Below are 6408 nucleotides of genomic sequence, written 5' to 3'. Positions count from 1 at the left end.
CTCTTGGAATAAAGTGGCCTTGCACGTTCAGCTAGTAGGAATTGGAAGGTAACGGATGCGGTTTGGAGGGCATGGGGAGCAATCGAAAGGTCCTAATAATTGGATGTGGAATTTGGAAGCCATGAAAACTGAAGGTGGACCCTGTGGGATAGGACTGTAATCCCAGCTGTCTGGGAGGCTAAGGCAGAGGATGGCAAATTTATGCCTGCCTAGGCTATAGAGTAACTAAAAGGCCACCCTGGGCAATTTAATGAGGCCCTATATCAAAAGGCAGGTATGGAGCTCCTCAGTGGTAGAGGTTTTTGCTGTGGGATAATGCTTTTGTACACTGTAAAGATTTGTCACTCATATTGGTTTAATAAATGCTGATTGGCCAGTGGCCAGGCAGGAAGTATAGGTAGGGCTAACATACTAGGAGAATTCTGGGAAGAGGAAAGTCAGAGATGCAGTCATAAGCCAGATGCAGAGGAAGCAAGATGACAATGCCAAACTGAGAAAAAGTGCCAAGCCACGTGGCTAGACATAGATAAGAACTAGGGTTAATTTAAGTTGTAAGACCTAGTTGATAATAGACCTGAGCTAACAGGACAAGAAGTTTATAATTAATATGAGCCTCTGTGTGTTTATTTGGGACTGAATGACTGCAGAACTGGATGAGACAGAAACTTCCAGCTACAGGGTTTGCTTAGTATGTACAAATTCCTGCATTCAATTTCTCTATCTAGCACCAAAACAACATACACACACACACACACACACACACACACAGAGAGAGAGAGAGAGAGAGAGAGAGAGAGAGAAAGAGAGAGAGAGAGCAGCGCTAGGAACTTAACTCAGTAGTAGATGGATAATTTGATTTGCTTGGAACGGGTTTGACTCCCAACACCACATAAAACCAACATGGTGATGCATGCCTGCGTGCCTATACTTCTAGCATGGGGGAGGTAGAGGAAGAAGGATCAAGAAGTTCAAGGTCATCCTCAGCTTGACCTTGAGGCTACTTGACCTTGAGGCTAGCCTGGGCTATGTGAGGCTCTGTCTCAAAAATAAAAGAAAACAAGACAACAACAAAAGTCAAGGAAACACAAAGCCTCAACAAGTGCAGGATCTTACACAGGAAGACCTGCCTGAGACTTAAGTTTGAAAAACAAAATGAGTCATAATACTGAGTTCCTGTTGAAAAAAGAAGGAAAGGTTAGTCAGTCTTAAATATGCACTTAACCAAGAGCCTGTTTACAATAAAAGGGCTTAAGGGACTAACTCTTGGACAAAGATATCCCTTGAGAATGGTTTGATTTCTTCACAAATCAAATGTAGAGCACACTTAGAGTCCCAGAACTTTGCAAGTAGAGAGAAGAAGAACGTCATTCCAAGGCCAGACTCAGTTATGCGGGAGTTCAAGTCCAGCCCACATGGCATGAAGGTGTCTTCAAAACCAGAACTGCACAAAAAGAACAACAAAAACAACTGTGTGTTTGTTGTCATTCTGTACTGACAAAGTAACTGTCTGATATCTGCCCCCCAGCCCATGTGTTTGTTAAATCATTCTATACTGACAAAGTAACCGTCTGATATGTGCTCCCCACCCCGATTTTTTTGAGACAGAGCCTCTCTAGTATTCCTAGCTATCCTAGAACTCACAGAAATCTGCCTGCCTACATGTGCCACACCTGGCATTGTTTGTTTGAGACAGGGTCTCACTCTAGCCCAAGCAGGCTTGGAACTCGCAGCAAACGTTTTACTTTAGCCTCTCAGTGCTTTTCATTTTGAGTAGAGCTATAGATCGAAGAAAAATTGTACTAGTCAGGCTAATGGACACATCTCACTAGCACTTTTAATTAATCAAATACAATTCACACACAGACATATGAGTAAACTTGAGTAAATTTTGGGTTAAGATGGGACAAGAAAAACGGGGGGGGGGAAGGTATTTGTGGCCTTACAAAGAATCTGTTCAATCAGGCAGAGGTGTGGTGCACCTTTAATTTCAACACTCAGGAGCAGAGGCAGGTCAGTCTCTGAATTCAAAACCAGCCTGGCCTACAGAGTAAATTCCAGGACAACCAGGGCTACCTGAAGAACACCCCCCACCCCACAAAAAATCCCTACAATGAAAAAAAGCTTCTATGTAAAAATGACAAATTGATAATCCACTGTACCAAAAGTTTGCTTCTAAGGATTGAATCCTAATGATACCATGCCTATCTATACATCTTTCTGCAACTGTTGTACAAGTAATGTATTGATAATAAAAACTCTGCAGGTTTCAGTGCGCACATGCATGCATACACATGGGAGGAGAGAGAGAGAGATGGGGTAGGAGAAGACAGAGACTCTAAATATATATCTGTTCCTAAAAGATAGATCGTAGCATTCATGTCAAAACAAATCTAATTTCTGGGAGGCAGGGTGATCAAATAAAAAATTCCTCAAAGGCAATGCCATGTCCTGGAACTGTCTGAGAAGCCATCCTTCCCCAAGTAACACTGTCAACAGGATCACCAGTCATAAAGCCTGGCTCTGGTCCCAGTGTACAGCTCACCCGCATTAGGAGAAAAGAAGATGTCAGATGCGGTGGTACATGCCTGTAATCTCAATACATGGGAAGCAGGGGCAGTCGAAGCAGGAATTTAAGGCCACCCTGAGCTATCCAGTAAGTTTAAACCAGTTTGATTTACATGAGTTCCATCTCTTTGCCTTACTCATATCAGTGTTCGCACATAGAAAAGATGAAACAGAAGCCAGGAAATGTGCACATACATGTAGTAGGAAGTCGCTTGTTTGTTTCCCCACCGCCAGACAGCTCAGACCCGCAATAACCACACAGAAACTGTATTAATCAAATCACTGCTTGGTGATTTAGTTCTAAGTGCTATTGGTCCATTAGCTCTAGTTTCTTGTTGGCTAACTCTTACCTCTTAATTTAACCGATTTCTAGTAATCTGTGTATCGCCACATCACTGTGGATTACAGGTAAAATTCCAGTGTCTGGCTTCTCTCTGACTCTGCCTCCTTTCTCCCAGCATTCAGTTTAGTTTCCCCCCACCTACCTCTATTCTGCTCTGTGCAGGGCCAAGACAGTTTCTTTTTTAGCCAATGGTATTCACAGCATACAGAGGGGAATCCCACATCACATACATATTTAACCCTGTGCTCAAGATACCTAGAAGGGCTAGGGTTTGGGGGAAGGCCATTTTCATTCCCAGTGTGTTATATTCTGTAGGAAGTTGGAGCTGAAAAAAAGCAACTTTTGACAAATCTTAATTCCCAGGGCCTGTTAGAACACAATTCTGCACCATCATTACTCATGTATTTTAATCTTTAAAACTGCACATTGATTCCCAATACCCCATTCCTCAAAATGCTCTCCTTTGACCTCTAGATATTGGCCACACCTCCTCCACCTTTTGTTTGTTGCTGAGACAGGGGCTTACTAAGAAGCTCAAAAGGCTGGCCTCAAATTTGCTGCAAAGCTCAGTTTGGCCTTGAATTAAATGATTCTCCCTCCTTTGGCTGATTCCTGCTGTAACCAGAATCTCAAGTCAGCTGTTGGCCTCTTTTTTTCTTTTTTTTTCCCAAGAAACAAAGAGAAAACCAAGAAATGGTAGCTGTTTAAAGGAAAAAAAACAACAACCTGTTTTGTTGCTTTTATCTTTAGTTTGGACCAAAACTAAGAAAAGTCCTCAGTGTCTCCCCCACCTGGACTGCAGCTACCTACAAGTTATAGAAACCATGAAACATAACTCAAGGAATACATATGCGTAGCTGTAGCTATACATTGTTGAAATTTTTGCTTGGGGAATCTTGGTGTCTAGGAATTTGGGCTATTCTGGACCCCAGCATTGGATTTCCTGAAACATTTTTATTCTCTATGGTCCCCATACCTGATAAATGTATTCCCTACGCTCCCTGTACATGCCCTATCACAAAGTATGAGCCACCACCACCATTCCTGGCCCTGCCCTGTCCTTTGTCGAGATGAGTGGTCTCACTCTATGCTTCAGGTTGGTCTTGAAATTATGAATTTCCTGGATTCAACCTTCAGAATGCATCTACTTCTTGATTTTTTACAAACGATCTATATTGTCTAATCACACTGAGACAAATAAAGCTGATTTATTAAGGACTTGCAATGGTAGCTCAGTCAGTACAGAATGGGACTCTTAATCACAGGGTTGTGGGTTTGTGGCCCATGTTGGGCATCAGATATTCACACTGGGGGAAATAAAATCGATTTATAAAGGGTTTGCAATGAAAAGGCACAAACTCACAAAGCCAGAGACAGGCAGGGCAGAAGCCATTGCTGATCCTGCGCTGTCTCTCAGCTGTCCAGGGTCTCCCCTCACACTAAATGAGAGCCAGAGGGAGAGAGCGTTCTCTTGGAGCGTATCAGTGGACACACAGCACCTCGGACCACACCCAAAGGGCTGGTCCCCCAAAAGGTAATTGGCTAAATGGAGTCCCACAAAAAGTCTATGTAACTCAGGCTAAACTTCAACTTGCTGTGGGTCGACAGCTAGACCTTGAACACAAGGGCCTCCTGCTTCAGGCTTTGGAATGCTGGATTATGTGAGCCATTGTGCCTACCTTTTTACCTGACCTTTGACCTGGCTCTTCATTTTTATCTTTATTTGTCTTGAGACAGACTAATTGTGTAGTCTATATGCTCGGTTCTAATAACAGTCTCCCAAATGTTGGGATTACAGGCCTGTACCACTATACCTGCCTTTCCCTACCTCTTAACAAGATTTTGGGACTAGTGGGATGGCCTAATAGGTAAGGCCCTTGACCCCAAACCTGACAATTGATTTTAATGTTTCTCTTGAATCCCATTCTCTTACTTCCAGTTTCACCCTCTTCCAGCGACCACTTCTACCCTTGTAGACTGACCAGCCATTAATCCAGAATAGTATTTTCTGTGACGATGTGAGTAGTCTACATTTGTGCTGTTGGACACACTACACACATTTAGATGCCACTGAGCATTTAATGTGGCTAGTACAAGGAACGTAATGCTTAAAAGAACTAGCCATCGAGATTAGAAACACCCAAACACTCATGACAGAGATTCTTATAATTAGGGTCAGTCCAAGAACAGACGCTAATCAAAACTCCCTCTGGTGGTTCTGATGTGAATGTACACACAATATTTGGAATCTAGTAAGAACAAAAAAGCTTTTAAAAGATTAGAATTTTTCTTCCTTCCCACCCTCCCTCTTTTTGTTTTTGAGACAGATATGTAGCTCAGGTTGGCCTCAAACTCACTATGAATCAGGAATAACCTTGAACTCCTGATCCTCCCGCAACTGCTTTCCTCGTGCTGGGATTACAATGTGTACCACCATGCCTGGTTCACTCTGTGCTGTGGGGTTAACTCCGGGCTTTGTGCATGTCAGACAAGTACTCCATGACTGATCTACAGTTCATCGAAGGAGAGAATGGATTTTCAACTTAGAAGCTATATAGTAGGAGACTTGAAAACTATCTGAAACCAAGTGAGATGCTTGGTAGTTCAAATAGGAAATCTCTCTCCCTCTCCCTCCCCTCCCCTCCTCCTCCTTCTTCTTCCCCTCTCTCTCTCTCTCTCTCTCTCTCTCTCTCTCTCTCTCTCTCTCTCCATACAGGGTCTATGTAGTCCTGGCTGTCCTGGAGCTCACTATGTAGACCAGGCTGGCTTCAAACTTGAAGCAATCCTCTAACCTCTGCACCCCCAGTGTTGGGATTATAGGCGTGTGACCCAATCCTGATCTGCACTCCAAATATTCCTGCCCTGTTGTCTAGTGTGCTGCCCATCACCCCAATGCAAATATCAAGACTGCTGTGTTCTATCCAAGCCTGACAGGAGGAGGCTTCTGCTACATCCAGTCAAGCTCCCTTGCTTGGTAGTCTTTCCAATTTTCAAATGCTTCTCTCCTTGGCAGCTGCCGAGGTAGAATGGAAACTGTCTGATGGCTAATGCAACAAGTCATATAAATGTCTCATCTAAGAAGAAAAGCCAAATACACGTTTTAGTTTTCTGCATATATTTACAATATAAATATTAATTTGTTTTTAAAAGTACATATTCTTTTTAAAAGTGTGAGAAAATTATCTAGCATGGGACAAAAATTTAATTAAAACCTCTACAGTAGTGATTCAGGAAAAATAGAACATTTTGGGGGGAGGACCTTAGAAGGAATGAGAATGGGCATGAGGTTGAGAGCTTGCCGGGGGAATAGAGCAGCTTTCTCTGACTGCACTGAGAACAGTATGTTACTCCAGAGACAGCCCCTGGATGAGTGTTATAAAAACTAACCCGGAGAGATATAAAAAGCATACATGCTTGCATAGTGCATTAATCTTAAAGAAGCCCAACATTTCATTCTCAGTAGCTTAAATGAACAGCACTTGAAACACACCACACAAAAA

Source organism: Myodes glareolus, chromosome 4 (assembly GCF_982192425.1).
Source record: "Myodes glareolus chromosome 4, mMyoGla1.1, whole genome shotgun sequence".
NCBI classification, from domain to species: Eukaryota; Metazoa; Chordata; class Mammalia; order Rodentia; family Cricetidae; genus Myodes; species Myodes glareolus.
This window is presented reverse-complemented; position numbering follows the sequence as displayed.